This window comes from Macrobrachium rosenbergii, chromosome 44, assembly GCF_040412425.1.
Source record: "Macrobrachium rosenbergii isolate ZJJX-2024 chromosome 44, ASM4041242v1, whole genome shotgun sequence".
NCBI classification, from domain to species: domain Eukaryota; kingdom Metazoa; phylum Arthropoda; class Malacostraca; order Decapoda; family Palaemonidae; genus Macrobrachium; species Macrobrachium rosenbergii.
Genome location: NC_089784.1, coordinates 17,480,504 through 17,498,170, shown reverse-complemented (window position 1 = coordinate 17,498,170; position 17,667 = coordinate 17,480,504). Strand labels below are relative to the sequence as shown.

Here is a 17,667-nt window from a genome sequence, read left to right as displayed (position 1 = left end):
GGTCCCTAATGCCCTAGCATATTTTGTTTACAAACTTTCCAGCCTATGCGGCGCCATTTGTCTACTGCGGTGATTGTTATTTTTAAATTGCCTAGCCTACCGGCGGGCAGAGATGTTCTCTGTCGAGGTGAATCGGACTAATCCCTACACCTAACTACATCGAGGGCGAACAGCAGTAATATTTATAAAAAATATATATATATATATATAGATATATATAGAGAGAGAGAGAGAGAGAGAGAGAGAGAGAGAGAGAGAGAGAGATAGAGAGAGAGCTGAGCTTAGGGCAATGAAAAATTCTTCAGCAAGTTAAGCATAAACATATAATGCACTTGATATATACGCGAAGTAATTTCAAATTAACCTGAATATTACCGTCATTGCTGACTAATGTTGAGAATAACAAAGTCGGCAGTGATATACGAAGAATAAAAAAAAAAATTAAAAGGATGAATAATTTCAGTTTTTAAAATTGTAAGCCAAGTTATTATTTACCCCGTCCGGAATATTAGCCAATAAAAATACGAGCTCAAGTCACCTTCGTAAAAATTGCGCTAAAGTTAGGTTTCTCCAAGGACAGTCCCATTTGTCTGCCGCTGAATCTTCGAATAATGGTTTAGTTACCTTCTGTTTGCTGATGATTTTGGGGTAGCATAGTTAACACTTAATTAACTGCAAGTAATTATCCCTATGGCATGATTAACTGTCCTGGCAGCTGGCAGAAACCCAGTAATTAGTGTACCATCTCGTTAAACATTCACAAGCCGGTCCTTTGGGTGTATAATGGGCGTTATCATTGCACATCTAATTAATCAGGTCAGAGAATATATATATATATATATATATTATATATATATATATATATATATATATATATATATATATATATATGTGTGTGTGTGTGTGTGTGTGTGTATGTATATATATATATATATAATGTGTGTGGGTGTTTATAATATCCAATTCACTATAACTCAATATCATAGTTCAGTGGTCAAAGTCATTGTACACTCGCTCCTAAAGCAGGCAGCGTGATGGTTCAAATCCAACTAGTGACGACACACACACACACACACACACACACACACACACACACACACACACACACATATATATATATATATATATATATATATATATATATATATATATATATAAAATGATTAAAGGCAATAATGTTCACTGAATATAAATAAATCAACAGCTATGATATACTCATGTAAAAGAGTAAAGAGAGAGAGAGAGAGAGAGATTTTAGAGTAAGAGAGAGATTTTATTTGAATATCCCTGACTGATTTAGATTCGGGTAGTGAGAAGAGCACTTTTCGTGCCAATTAGGGCTGATCACTTTATCCTGCTAAACGACTTCTCAATATTCAAAGCTGGCTAATAACCAAACGTTTGGAATTTTTTTTTTTAAATATAGGGAAGTTATTGGTTGAATATCAGAAAATGATTTCAAGATTACAGGGTACTAATTGAAGATGGAGAGACAGACAAATAGACGGACAGACAGAAAGAGAAATGACGGGGGCGGGGTTTGTATATGCCAATACGTACAGCATATCCAAAGTAAATTCGGTCGAGTAAAATAGAAATATTAATAAAAAAAAATCAGAAATAATATATTTTACAGCCACAGTATACTAATATCGTGTTTTCTCTCTCAGTACTTTAACTGAATGTCCGCTGGGGAGTTTCTGTATAATAAAAGGAAACGTATATTAATAATTTTACCTTGTGTTATAACAATAGTTTATGGGTAAAAAACTTCATGTTTATGTACTCTGACCGTCGCCCAGCCAGGACTCAGCCTAAATGTAACTATACTCCATAACCTATACATCTTTATCATGTTTCTAGTTACTATAGGGATGGTTTAGATGCCTCTTCACAATTAACACCTCCTAAACAACCTACATTTGTGCTTATGCAAGTTTTCAAGCTTTTGTTACTAGTTTCAAACAATGTCATGGTGTGATATAAGGAACGGAGGAAAATACCACTTCCTGTGGATATCTCTGTATGTTGCTCTTGGGTGAAACCAAGGAGACCTCAGGATACACTGGTTCTTTCTGCACCAATGTGGTCCAGATCTTCCAGTATAAAATCAAAGCTCTGAAAATTGAAACAGATGTACATGCAAGCCTGATTTACCTACCAGGACCTTATAGCTAAACCCAAGATTCATCCATACACTCAACTTCATTCAAATTATTGACAAGATGTCTGTCGTTTACTTGAACCTCATCATCTTATTGTACTAAGAACCTGATATTAATAATATGAACCGTTCTGGATGCTTGTGTAATGAAGAATTTATATATGTCCACGCCATGAGAAATTATAATTTGTTATGTCCTAATGTTTGACACGAGCGAGCTGTTAGTTGTCATAGCCTCTTGTATATTACTCTCACCCACCTTGCATCTTCGCTGCCACCAGGGGAGCCAATGAAGCAACGGAGCTGGAAGGCAATATTAAAAAGTAATTGTAGTTTAATTATTAATTAGCGTAGCACTAATTACAGCCATGAGTTAACAGCTGAGACAACTTAGCAATGGATGATCAATAAACATCATAGCAACGATTTATGTCTTGTTTCTCATTGTTTTACCTTTAAGGATAAGTAAAGATATAGGATATTAGAGAAGTGTGGTCTTAAACATCCAGTAAGAAATGTGTACATAAATGTATGATATATATATATATATATATATATATATATATATATATATATATATATATATATATATATATATATATATATATATATATATATATATATATATATATATATATATATATAAATTATAATAGATTTAATTGCATATCAATGAATTCATCCTGAAATTTGAATAAAAAAATTTACCATAAATGGTTAGAGGATGAGTGAAGTGAAATGCGTTCCATTTAGCCCATAATGTGAACATCCTGAATGGATCCATGAAGGTGTACTCTAAGTTCTGCAGAAGGACTTTGTAAATTTCAACAACCCCTATTTCAGTCCAGCAACGTTTAGAATTTCAATGACATTTTGAGTTCTCCTTTGTTAACAAGAACTGACGGCGATTTCAAACTCAGGCATTCACAGTCTTTCCGAGAAGGGAAGGAAGAACTTTATTATTAATCAAGTGAAAGTAGGAGTTTCACAGAATAGCTTTAGAAATGATATCTGCAAAGAGTTCAAGAATGAAAATCTTCTGGGAAGATCCAGAACGCATAAAAAAAATTGCATCGGCTCCATGGTTATATCTATAATAACCTAAAAATATTAGATGACAAAAATACCAGATTGTAATTCCACGCTGGGCATTTCAAGATTGATGCTAGCAATCCATCTTATTATCAACGAATGTTACGTAAGGGCAAGAGTTTTTTCTTTATAAAAAAGTTCAATCTCAAAATGAAAGATGAATAAAAATTGTTTATAACACCTTCTTACTGCTTGCTTCAGTAAAAAAAAAAAAAAAAGACAGCATAAGCCTCATCAACGCCACTTTTCCGCCTGGTTCATGTTCCACTTTTCCGCCTGGTTCATGTTCCACTTTTCCGCCTGGTTCATGTTCCACTTTTCCGCCTGGTTCATGTTCCACTTTTCCGTCTGGTTCATGTTCCACTTTTCCGCCTGGTTCATGTTCCACTTTTCCGCCTGGTTCATGTTCCACTTTTCCGTCTGGTTTATGTTCCACTTTTCCGCCTGGTTCATGTTTAGTCTATTTGCGCTTTTAGCTTTTGATATATCTAGCATTTACCTATATCCCTCGTCCGCTTCAAAAATCGAACACAGGTTTCTCAGTTTGTGAGCTAAACGCTTACTTTCGGAGAGAGAGAGAGAGAGAGAGAGAGAGAGAGAGAGAGAGAGAGAGAGAGAGAGAGAGAGAGCTCAGGGAAACTATTTTCCGTATCTCTTCATGCTTGCAAAAGCTCTTGTAAAGCTCTGTCTAAGCACTTGCTGTATATCTCTCTTCAGGAGGAAAGGTGCACGCGTTAGATAAGTTCTGCCTAAAGGCGTTGTCTGCATTCCCCAGTTTGCCTTCTCAGACTGTAACCTTACTACGGTCACAGAGATTCTGTTGACACAGAAGATCAAACTCATCCAAAAATGTACGTTTGCGACATGGAGTTGTTGCAAGAAAGGGCTTATGCACAATAATAGAACTTTCTCGTGAATTCGCAAAATATATGATTGCAACGAAGACGGCTGCATGTTGCTTTTTCAATGCGGTATCAAAATGTCCCTTCAATTCGTAAGAAATATTAAAAATAACGAACTATGAAGAGTTGAGTTATGGAAATCTAATCATATTTCGTCCAACCAAGAATCTATATACTCTTTTGCTCTTCTTTAGCAAATTCTGCATCCCGCATGGTCCAATGTTTTCAGAGAGTTAGTCGATTTAGAATGGCAGTCATCTTTAATTGAAACGAAGAATCCGTTGTGTAGTTTTTATTGGATATGAAATTTTGTTTTTCAATGGAAAGTTTGGACTATAATCAGTGAACCTTTCATCACCTAGTCCATTAAATTTAAGTCAAATTATGTACCGGTAACCCTACTCAAAACCGATGTTATCATAACAAGTGGAAAACTACGGTTTACAGAGGAATTATGATTCCAAATTTATGCTCTAAAATTTTCCAGGAATAGAGAGAAAAATTACTTTCCTCATTCAAGAACAAAAAATTATTCGTATTTTATAATTTAAAGGACTTTATGATGCCTACTAACCATATTCTACATGAGGTAACCGCAATCCACGGAAAGAAAACAGGAACCATTTCAATTCCAGAATCAATAATTTCGCTTAATGGAAATGTGTTGGTCTCGTGAGGATTCGATCCTTTTCTGAGAACTGGAGCCACTGACCCTGCCACAACATTTCCTGAATGAATGTCACTGACATCAATTCACGATCCTCGTTTCTGTGGGAAGGTGCGTATTGGCATACGACAATCAGGGACATAAAGAGAGTCATCAGGAGACAAGGCTATTGCTTCGGGTTGGGTCAAACCAGGATTTTGGGCAAAGGTCAACCTCTCCGATGCTGCGAAAATCTCCGAGGTTGGACTGTGAAAAAATGTACCACGCCTGCCATTGGGAAAGAAATCGAGTATTTGTGTTAAATTACTTGTCCCTGTTGCTATTATACATGTAATATACACATACAAACATACATACATACGTACGCACAGACACAAACACACACACATTATATATATATGTGTATATATATATATATATATATATATATATATATATATATATATATATATATATATATATACATATATATATATATATATGATATATATAATATAATATATATATATAATATATATATATATATATATATATATATATATATATATATATATATATATATATATATATATATGTGTGTGTGTGTCAATTGTGTATACATATATACAATTACTGTACCTGGAATTAATATATTTTTATATATGTTAACAGAAGTGGAATTTTTTTAGCTGATAATAAGTTCGCTGTCTCGTGGGTTTGTATATGAATTTATATGAATCACGTTGATGTGATAAAATTCATATATATTAATGATAAAATTCATATATATATATATATATATATATATATATATATATATATATATATATATATATATATATATATAATGTGTGTGTGTGTGTGATAAAATTCATATATATATATATATATATATATATATATATATATATATATATATATATATATATGTGTATGTGTGTGTGTGTGTGTACAAGTGTGTGTGTGTGTATATATATATATATTATATATATCATGTATGTTTTGAAACAGCATACCTGTGCCTTAAGAAAGTGTTGTCATGTATTAAACACTGGTGTGTTTAATTGATTAGAGATGCCAGCCATTTTCCTGCTTTGATACCATGGCCGATGTGTTAAGCACTTTTTTTTTAACTAAGGCCTTTATCTACCATTTTAGAACTGTCGAATAAATGATGTCATCATTTCAAGGGCCACTTAAAGTTTGCAAAAAGTGCAGCCCAGAAACACTAAGCAGTTTGTATGTAAAATTATGTTCCAGCATAACTCTGAAACACATTGATGAATTTCAACCTAACTTGGTATATATATGACTTACTATCTGAAAAAGAATACTGTTGGGGTAAGATATCACTAACACCAAAGAGCACCAAATAGCCTTAGTACCTAAGTAAACTCTACGAATTTATCATACCTCATTTCGGTATACATGACTTACTATCTGAAAAAGAATACTGTGCGGGGGGGGGGGGGGGACATCACGGACACCAAAGGGGGTGACTCGTGAAAATAACCGAAAACGACAGATATTAGTGTCTAATCTATAGTTTTTGAGGTCGCTGAGACGATTGGTGACACTCCCGATGCCTTTAAGTCCAAGTTCAGCCCCGATAGGAAGGGGGGAGGAAAAGAGGTGAAAAATAAAATGTCTAAAATGACAGATATTAGTGTCTAAACCATAGTTTTCGAGGTCGCTGAGGTGAATAGTAACATTCCCGATGCCCCTTAAGTCCAAGTTCAGCCTCGATAGGAATGAGGGGTGAGGATGAGTGAAATATAAAATGTCAAAAATGCTGGGCAGTGTAACAGGAAAGAGAGAGAGAGAGAGAGAGAGAGAGAGAGAGAGAGAGAGAGAGAGAGAGAGAGAGAGAGAGAGAGAGAGAGAGAGAGAGTTTATAGGTTGTCATTCAGAATTTCTGGAGCAGCGCCGGCTGGTTAGTTAGTTTGTAATTATAAAAGTAGGAACTTTCGCATGTTTGCCATAACGCCTTTTTAGCTGTTGAAAAACAAGTGAATCCTCCTATTATTATACATGTGTGCATGCAAATTTGGATATTTCTAGAAAATAATCGTTTTTATTTGAAAGAACCGTTTTTCATAGTTGTGTTCTTTATAGAAATTTTGTGAACATGTTTTAATTGTTCTAAGTCTTGCCTTAGAATGAGCACTCATTGGCTACTTTCAAATATTGACAATTGCCAGAACAAGAGGAAGATTCTGGAATCCGCAAACATCAATCAAAAGGAACAACACGACAATATCAGAAGGACATTGGAAGTGGGATACTGTTCATGAAACCGTTTCGTATCATCTCATTCAAGGGATGCTCCGGCTAAAATGATCTCCTGAAAACCTTTCCCTAAAGTAGTTGTATGTTCATGCTAATGGAGTTAGAAGTATTTTATTACGCCTGTGCCATCATGGTGTGTTTAGTTACTCGCAACTTTGATCATTTTTCGGTCCTCCAAGTTTTTGAGGAGGCCGGCAGTTTTCTAAGGTTTTTTTTTTTTCAGCTTAAGTGAAGGCATCGTGCTTACCCCATACAAAAATGGGAAAAAGCACGTTAAAACGAAGAAGTGTGGTTTGGACACAATTTTTATAATATACATGTTATGCATAGTATATTATATATCATTTGTCATATATTACAATAAATGCTATGAAATATATTACAGCGGATGCCTCAGCTCTGTGGTACAGCATTGAGCTCGCAACCTGTAATGTCCGTGGTTTGATTCCTGCCTGCCACTCACCAGTCGTTCCACTTGAAAATGGGCACCTACTAACCTTAACTGAGATCAGGGGTGAGACTTAGGTTTAACAACCTCTTCTCTAGAGACTTTCATAGAACCGGAAGGATATATATACCTTTCTGACACCATTCAATTGACTGGGATAAGGCGTATCGTGAAAAATATTGTATGCTCTTGAACGTAACATATAAACTTAATGTTTATTTTACATTATAAGACTATATATTGTGTCTCCAAATATTTTACACATTATAAATATAAAATGTTTCGATAATGAATATTGCGATATCAAGCACTGCATATTTTATGTATTGTGCATTGTGTGTTGTTTGTATACATGCGTATATGCACATATAGCCGCCTAACTTACCAACGATATAATTTACTCCTCACTGGTAAATAAAAGCCCCATTTTATTTTGCTTAAGATTTCCATTTTAAATTTCTTTATACAAAATATTATTTCTCTGGTGACCAATTTTTCCTCCCTTTAATAATCTTTTAGCCGTGTCCTCTCGCTGTCTGATTCAGCTTCGTTTCCTTTCACATCAGCGGGAGGTATTTTATTTTTCCATCGCTTGGATTTTTGCCTATTCCCTCATGGAATGAAATACACACCGGAAAACATGTTTACGATCCCGTCCTACATATGTAGGGGTTCCGATGATTTGCTTGTCAGTGCTTTCCGGGATGTTAGCACGAATGAAGCCTTAGCGTTTCCGGCACTTCCGTAAACAGGGTGAGTGATATTCAGTTTGGATGTTGTTACGCTTCGAGGATATGCAAAATAGGCAACTTCCAACAAAGTAAGAAGAGCGTAAATTAGAGTGATAGTGGAGACTTGGATGATTGTTCATGCTCTGGAGTGAGTGATATTCAGTTTGGATGTTGTTACGCTTCGAGGATATGCAAAATAGGCAACTTCCAACAAAATAAGAAGAACATAAATTAGAGTGATAGTGGAGACTTGGATGATTGTTCATATTCTGCTTTTCGGTAACTGACGGTAAATATCCATAGATGACATCACTGAGACTAGTCGTGAATGATGGAAGGCCATGCTGTTCCCCAACCACAAAATGTTGCAGTGCAAATGCAACGTCCAACTAGAAGTGGGAAAGAAGTTTAAATGAAATCGGGTGTTAATATTTTCCGTTATCTCCAAACAAAACTGGCCATAGGATAATTTTGACAAGCAATTAGATAGGCAATACTATTAGAAATAACAAATTGGATCTGCTCAGAATAAAACTTTGTTCGAAATATCAGCATCGAAGAATTGATTACTGCTACCTTTTTAAAGGCGAGATAATTTATTGGCCACAGAATTCCTCCATACCTTGCTATATATGTTCACCGAATTTTGACCTTCCTTTATTACGCTGACTAATTCTATTTCATTCATGTGCTAGAAAAATATTTAGCCAAGTAAATATAAAAAAAGTATTGAAAAAAAAATTATTGAGAAAACCTGATTTGAAACAAAGCGAAACTGTGCAAAGCACAAGAGAAATGGTTCTAAATGAGAAGCAATCAAAAGAAGGGAAACAGGTGGTGAAAATCTTCACTGAAAGTAGAGGTTAGATCTCTCGTCTTATTTATCTAGCCGTTGTAATGCTACCGGCCCAAAAAATGCTGTTATATTTGAGTAATGTCTCTTTTCTTGCATTGTTTCCATGTAGGGAATCATTTAAAAAAAAAACTAATGACACACTGAGCTGATTAACAGCTCTCCTAGGGCTGGCCCGAAGGATTAGATTTATTATACGTGGCTAAGAACCAACTGGTTACCTAGCAATGGGGCCTACAGCTTACTGTGGAATCCGAACCACATTATAGCGAGAAATGAATTTCTATCACCAGAAATAAATTCCTCTTATTCTTCACAGGCCTGTCGGAGATTCGAACTCGCGGCCAGCTGACACAAAGGAAGAGGCAGCACTTGAACCACACTTAAACATCGCCAGTTGAAAAGGGAGGCACTTATTCTCGATGGCTCCTTCCCCATAGAATCCATTCTGAAAAGAATATTTAGATTTCCGTCAGTAAACAAAGGAAAAGCCAAGCGATAACAAACGAGGAGAGGATCTGCGGAGCAACAGAAAGGGAAGCTGAAAGGGAAAAAATAAAAGCCTCTGAAGGATCCCACTAAAAGGGATTCCGAATTGGGGAGGGGAATCAGCGTCGAGGATAATGGCCAAGTTACCGCGCCACTGAAAATATTTCCAGTGCCGACAGAATCTTCACATTTAGGTTCGCTTTTCTCAGAGTTTTGTGATACCTAGAGATATGGATTACGGAGGACAGAGAAAAGACGAAATGCTATGGTTGACAATAAAAATACATAGTGCCTGTCTTGTACAAATCGGAAGAATCGATTTGGTTCAAGGGAAATTCTGCACATGATTCATTAAATTACTCGTCAGAAGAATAACAGCTGATTCAACCTTTTGATAAGCTGGACATATTTGGCAATGCTATATTTAAGAAGTCTTGTGCATGGGATGCTAAGTTAAAACCATAGTAGAGATTACTTAATGTTCTGAGGATGAAGTGCTTCTTTATTAACTTCTTTGTTTGTTGTTGTCTGTTGTCACTCTTACCAGTACTTCTCACTTACTTGAATCTTTCGGGCACCTTTGCTTGTTATTATTATTATTATTATTATTATTATTATTATTATTACTACTACTACTACTACTACTACTACTACTACTACTACTACTATTATTATTATTATTATTATTATTATTATTATTATTATTCTCGGTTTTATAATTCAAAGTATTAACAATGTGATATATATTATAAAACGTTGGTCCATTTTTTAAAAAAGGTTTCAAATCAACTGGGCACATTTTAGGTTTCAGGGCCATAAATGTGTTCAGAAAATAATCTAGTTATTGGTTATAGGTCGCTTTTAAAAATGCACAAATCTTCTTTTTTTTTCCTTTGTCTAGCTCATCCAAGAAACTATACGAATTTCGTAGTTAAGCTACAAAGAAATATTTTTATATTTTTGAAGTAAATTATAATGAAAGAACCACCGCTATTTGTTGAAAATGAATGAACGCTCATTATCCTTACCATCATTTTGTTCCTGTGTTCGTATCCATTCGGAGGCCGAGAATACAACGGAGATTTATGAGTATATAATGCATATATAATGTAATTCCTTTACTTGTTTAAAGTTCGAGAAATGGTATAATGTCTTTTACAGTGAAATGCTTACGGATCAACCTCTCAGACATTTAATATATTAACGCTTTTTCTAAGGTAAAAATGTTCTTCGGAAAAACTTTTTGAAAAAAATTGAAAAAGATATTTAAATATAGTTTAGAGAGAGAGAGAGTTTGAGAGAGAGAGAGAGAGAGAGAGAGAGAGAGAGAGAGAGAGAGAGAGAGACTAAACATAGATATCTAAATGTTTCCGCTCAGCAGAAAACGCAATTCCAAAACATTTTAAAGTTTTTCGACATGAAAGGGTCTTTAGGTTATCTTTTAAAACATCATTATGCGGTTCTGCTTTTTGGGGTAAAGACGAGGCAGATGATGTTCGAGAAATTTTCCTTTTGTGGTCAAGGTGATCTTTTTTTTTTCTCTCGCAAAAAAATTTTACGTATTTTTTTTTTTTTTGTCTTTTCTTCAAATAATGAGTTTCCTTTGTGGTCCAGTTTTATCAAAATAATCACATTCAGCTTCTCTCTATTTCTTTTTATACTTTCTTGCCAAAATTTGCTTCATTTTACACTAAGGCAGAGTATCAGAAATCAAAGAGTATACCTAAATAACTGCTGATTACATAAATTTGGAAAAAAAGGATGAATTTGATCAGCATCAGCATATATGTAGACTTTCAAATTCTCTTCTATCGTAGCCTTCAACGAATACGTGAATTACAGCCAAAAACACGTCAAATAATAAATAAAAAAAATGAATATGTGTTCATTAATGACAATCAAAATATCACTAACTTTATCGTAAATTGTATAGAACCACTCTCCAGAGAAAGTGACACACAGAAACACAGTATTCCTACAATGAAAAGCGTTTGGAAACCTTCAGTGAAAGATAAACCTCGTATATAATATTTTAATGCTAACGACGGCAGTGTTTGCGAACAATATCATACAAATGGGTCATGTTATCTGAATGGTCACTGATTCTATAAATTTAATTGAAATGAAAAACCCATAAGTTTTTGGCGTAAAGCATGTTCGAGCAAATATAACGCCATTTCATTTGAATCATTTATCTATTTTATGCACTGTCTGTACTTCGATATTTCAACTATTTGCATCGTATTGTTTACCATCATGTAATATTAATAGCTGCAGATTTCAGTTATGCTGAATTAAATGAATGAATCCTAGAAAAGAAAAAAAAGGAAGGACATTCAGTCGCGTAGCGCAGAAGAATAAATACAATATTAAAAATAAAAATATTCAAACAGGTGTATAAATGCATTTAAAGCCCAAATTATTGACCTTAAAGTGCAATCGTGAAGTGCATTGATCTTCTTCAATGACCTAACTTTTACGAATACAAAACGTGAGAAGGGAAACTTGTGCAACTCTAAAGAAAATAGAAGAAGACAAAATTCATGAATGTGGGCAAGAAAGTGATAAAAAGATCTAACATTGTGCTTATTATACAGCAGCCATCAAGTGTTAACAGAATGTTCTTGACCTGATATTATAAACGTAAGAGCTTCGTAATGAATCGCAGTTTATAATATCACCACTAAACTGAACAACAAAGGTAAAAAAAAAAAAAAAAAAACACGCACACAAAAACATAAAACCATGACGTCATAAGAAGTCACAATGACAGCTATAAAGCAAGCCTTGTTCGGCTAACTTTGTATTCAACAATGCAACGTTTTGCAGTAAAACTGGAATAAAGGAACTCCATCTGCTGCCAGGCTGATGTCTCTATTGCACCGACAGGAGGGAGGAGCTTTTTCATCAGCAATTTTTGACAGCGAATTGTGCACCCAACTTTTGGGACATTTGCCCAACTTTTCTTCTTCCTCGTGAGAATCATGAACTCCGAAAATCTTCTCTTGGTTTGCGGGTGGGTGAAGAAATTGCAGACAGGGAATTACTGAGGCAACCTGACCAAAAATGTCTGTATTCCAACTGAGTTTTTCGCAGTCTTTATTTTTTAACCATCCGTCGCCTTAAGATTTATCTTACATTTGCTTCCCTATTTCCAGTACGTATGATCCTGGTAAAAATAAATATACGTACTGTACTTCATCGCCACAGCCTAATAAAATTTAATAAATAATAAATGAGGGTTTTATATTTTGAACCAAAAGTGTACATTCTTCCTTGTTTTAAATTCTCTCTCTCTCTCTCTCTCTCTCTCTCTCTCTCTCTCTCTCTCTCTCTTTTATTTTTAATTTAGTACATTTAACAAAGCGTAAAAGCGTAACTAGTCACCTATACAGAAAATCAAAGAACCTTTATTAATATTTTCTCTATGTATTATCATACAATAATTAATGAAGGTGAGAATATATATAATCTAAAAAATATTTATATAATTTGTGCAAAACTTTACTAAAGTTTTGTAAGATACTATAAAGTAACTCGGTATATGTTGAGTTTATCAAAGCCACCAGTGTGTTCACATCCAAAAGAATTTTTTTTGACCTGGGAGGGATGTAAATCAACATTTGCATGGGCAATCCAAAATTCCGAAAATGTAATGACCTCAGCAAGTTCGCTGAAAAAGTCTGTCAGAAAAACATTACCGCAGCAAAATAGGTGATATGTGCCATGAAAACCTTATCGCAGAGGAACCCACCTGGATTATATAGCCCTATCAAAACGTTCAGGACTCCTGAAGATCACGTTTCCGAACATACGCCATGGCAGTCCAGGGAGGACCACTTTTCTGTCTGTCACCCCATAGTCGACAATAATCAAGTGGCTGCACAGTGGTGAATGGACATCTGTAATGAAGTTATATGTTGATTCATTTGTGAAATACTGAAAACTTAAGATCTACTTGCTTCCTTAAAAAACTAAAAATATATTTTTGGCCAATATTCACTGACTGCTCCTTTAAATATATGAATGTCATTACTAGGTGCACAATAAGTCACAGAATAATTAAGTAATCAATAGAATTAATGTTATTTTTCAGATTTTTGGGTTTCCCAGGCACAAATTGCAGATTTAACTTTTCAATATCTCTAAGGAATTCACTGAATAGCTTACTAAAACATCTAAATGATAAAATCTCAACGTGAAAAGCAAGTACACCTATAAAATATTACGCATTTATTAGAAGGTTATACAGTTTTTTTAAACATAGGAATCTTTACTAAGGAATGAAGATGATGTTACATGAGAAATTATAAACAAAGCACTTATGCAAGCTTTCTCAAGTAAGAACGGAGAGAGAGAGAGAGAGAGAGAGAGAGAGAGAGAGAGAGAGAGAGAGAGAGAGAGAGAGAGAGAACATCTTTACCAGGGAGTAATGCAAATATCATGTGGGACACTCTTACAAGGAATACAAACCTCATCAGTCACTAAAGCCACAGCGTCAAGAATCTCACAAAATTTCGTATTTTCACAGAAAAGACTAATATTTATAGAACGGAAACAAAAAACTATTTAGCGAAAGGAAACAATCTCCTCTGAGTGCGGACAAAATCATCTTCTGCGGCGTCCGAGGAAAAAGAGGAATTCATAAATCATTTCCTTCAACTTCTTTCTTCCCACGGCGTTATGGAACGCGGTCCATAAATCCTCTTTTTCTGTGTTCATTTTCTCACCTTAATTTTGCTCTCTCTCTCTCTCTCTCTCTCTCTCTCTCTCTCTCTCTCTCTCTCTCTCTCTCTCTCTCTATCAACCGGTTGATTTGAAACTACACCGTGTAGCGTTTTTATTTAAAAATACGTCTTGACATTTAGGTGAAGTTTTTATGACTTGATTCAATATATATACCGTCTTGCCTATTTTCTGAAGCCGTCCTTCTGAATTTATGTACACATAAAAGACACATACATTCTTGGGCCGTCCAAGCACGAAATCTTACGAAACATTATATCCAAGGAAGCAAACGTTGCAAATGCAGCTCTGCGGTTGTTGCAAGTTGCACTTAACGCCCCAACACAGCGATAACAGATTTTTATAGTTGAAAAGTGAATATCAGTCGAAGTCACTTAGCTTGAATCAAATACAAATTTTGGGAGGAAAATAAATAAAAGGCTGCAATGAGCCAGGCCATGTTTTGCCGCGCCAGCAGAGCGAAGGTTTTGCAAATTCTAAATTTGGACATCGAAATACGTACCCAGCTTTAGGCAATTTTCAAAATAATTCATAATTTTCCTGTATCTGACACATGTGCTGGATGGTATGTGAATGCTTATGCTTTCAGTTCTGTTAGTTACTGCAGTACGAAAAATAATTTAATGAAGCATAAGATTTACTTCTGATGTAAAGTATATACTATAATTCAGATGTAAATTTAAAGAACATAGGAAGATATAAGAACTAGGTGTCACCAAAAGGCTAAAATAGCGTAACAGTGGAGGTAGTGACACTAATGATAAACACAAATAGAGGATTATCGGAACGTACACATAATGATTCTTAGTTTCACTGAGAATTTTTTTTATATAATCCTTTTTTCCTCCCAACATGTAACATACAAAACCATTTTTCAATAAGAGACGTAGGAGTGGCTTTGATGGAACCAAATCAATGTACAAGTTTTATTCATCTAATATACGGTTTACATAAAAAAAAATCAGATATCCTAAATAAGGAATGACAAGCTACTTTTGCCGCCGGACATTAAACCTACGCCACGAAGAGTCTAATCCAACTTTTCATACTTTGCCCTACAAAAAAGAATGGGGTAAAAGCTAATGGGTTCGATGAACAGTTTGAATGGAGACTAGCTTCATTGATATCCTATCTTAGATTCCAAGGTTTTCAGAGTAATATTACTGAAAATTATTAGGAAAAATATAAAATATGACTTTTGGCACCATCTTGTCTACAGCATGTGATAAAAGAAACTGAAATTATATACACCCACGCATATGTATGTACAGTATGTATATATATATATATATATATATATATATATATATATATATATATATATATACAGTATATATATATATATATATATATATATATATATATATATATATATATATATATATATATATATATATAATGTATGTTTGTATGTATGTATGTATGCATTATATATAATAATAATAATAATAATAATAATAATTATAATAATAATAATAATAATAATCATTCCACTTTTACATGCCTTCATACAGAAAATGAACATAGATCTAATACTTTCCTACCTTTTGTATACAATGCATTAGCTCTTACTTTGATATTTTTTAATGCACCATGTTGAGGGCATATCATAAATACAAATAGTAGAACTATGAATAACTATGAATAATTGGAACTTGTTCACTAAAGGAATTAATTAACACTGTCCTTATTTACTGCAAGTAAATAGTTTTTAATATAGTTGGTTTGTCCGTTTCTTTGTATATTAAAAGTGCGAGATGGAGACTTCATATCTGGCATACATACCCCATTAATAAAGCCCATGCACATGGTAAAGCTAGGGTTAAAGGCATACTGAAATGTCCAAGGTCAAATAAGAATTTAACTCTCTCCAAAATTTTCAACCTATGCGAGGTAAATACTTAATATTTGACAAAGATAATTTATCAGTGCAGCCAAACTACTAGAGGTCAAAGGAAAAAAATATATATTTATTAACCTACACAAGACAAAGTCTTTGATTAACGTGTATAATCCAATAATGATGTAAATCTGCAGCGTGAAGTCTACGTCAACGTGAAAGTCATACTTTGCAATCAAAGGTCAAATAAGAACTGAACTTTGGCCAAAAGTTTCGGTTCTTTTTAATTATAAATATATAGAGAGTGCAAATTCGGCATGTCATATACCGACGAATGATGCTAGTGTGCAGAGTAAGGTCAAGGTCAAGGTAACTCTTAAGAGGTTAAAGGAGATTGAGACTTTACATTACCCGGTGTTGCCCACGAACAAAATTGATCTGCAGGGCAAAGTCAATTTCAAGCTCAGATGAAGAAGGGACCTCTAGGCGTACCTTGCTCACCCTTGGCGGTTTGCAATTTCCGAACAGTTTTCTTTAATATTTATGAATTTATAAAATGGATGGAAATTAGTACTTTTTTCGGGAATCGGAATATGAACTCATAGAAAGGTAAAAATTTAGTTATGGTGAATATTTCTCTTTGCTTGTCAAATATCCTACTTTCTTTTCCGGAAAACGGGTAGGTAAACTTCAGATATGAAAACAAATAGCATAGCCCCAAACAAAGAAAAGTTCTGATAACTATGCATTAACAAAATGCAACTTTTTTTTTTGAAGAAGAAGAAGAGACAAAAGAATTAAAAGACAACCATCAGCTGAGATAATGATTCAGAGCGTCGAAAAGTAAAGTTTTTTACATCCGCAATTTTTGGCAGCAAATTATGCACCCAGCAATTGGCCATTTGCCAACATTTCATGATGTTTGTGAAGTCCTTGTTTTGGGGATGCTAGATTTTGCAGTAACTGATTCATGTCTATACCTTTGTATTTCATTTTTTATCTAATGTTTATGTTTTCCTGGTTTATATTCCACTACTATAATTCTGCGTAAGATGTTAATAGTACCTAAGTTATATACAAGAAAAATTATGCAGATGAAGACGAGAATAAAATGATTATTTTTTCTATTCTCCAAACTACTAAATTTTCTACTATGTTTTTTTTTCTTGCTATTTGTTTAGATTCTGTAGGACCAACCATCATATATTAAATCAATATCAACAGAGTCTTGGTAAGCATTAAAAACTACCATTTTAAAAGGGCTCAAAAATGAATAGCTTTCCATTTTTACGTATTATAAATTAATTTTGGAATGAAACATCTAAAAAACAATGCCTGAATAAAACTCGTGTATTAAAATACCATGGCAAAGCCCCAAAATATAAATTAGGTTACCTGAATTAGCATGCATTTCAGACTATGGCCCTTTCTTTGACGAATTAAAATGACATTAAGGTTTCGCTTGGC

General features: G+C 34.2%; 1 protein-coding gene across 3 annotated transcripts in view; it reads right to left on the bottom strand.

The window, feature by feature from the left end:
* LOC136829368 (uncharacterized) overlaps nt 1-17,667 on the bottom strand; it is a 489,602-nt gene that overhangs the window by 123,574 nt on the left and 348,361 nt on the right. Inside the window, exon 1 of one of the 3 annotated variants that reach the window (XM_067087817.1) lies at nt 13,369-13,486. The exons of the other annotated variants lie outside the window; for them this stretch is intronic. The gene's annotated coding sequence lies outside the window, so the exon portion shown is untranslated. Of the gene's footprint in view, nt 1-13,368; nt 13,487-17,667 lie in introns of those variants that run through there. 3 annotated transcript variants of the gene reach the window in all.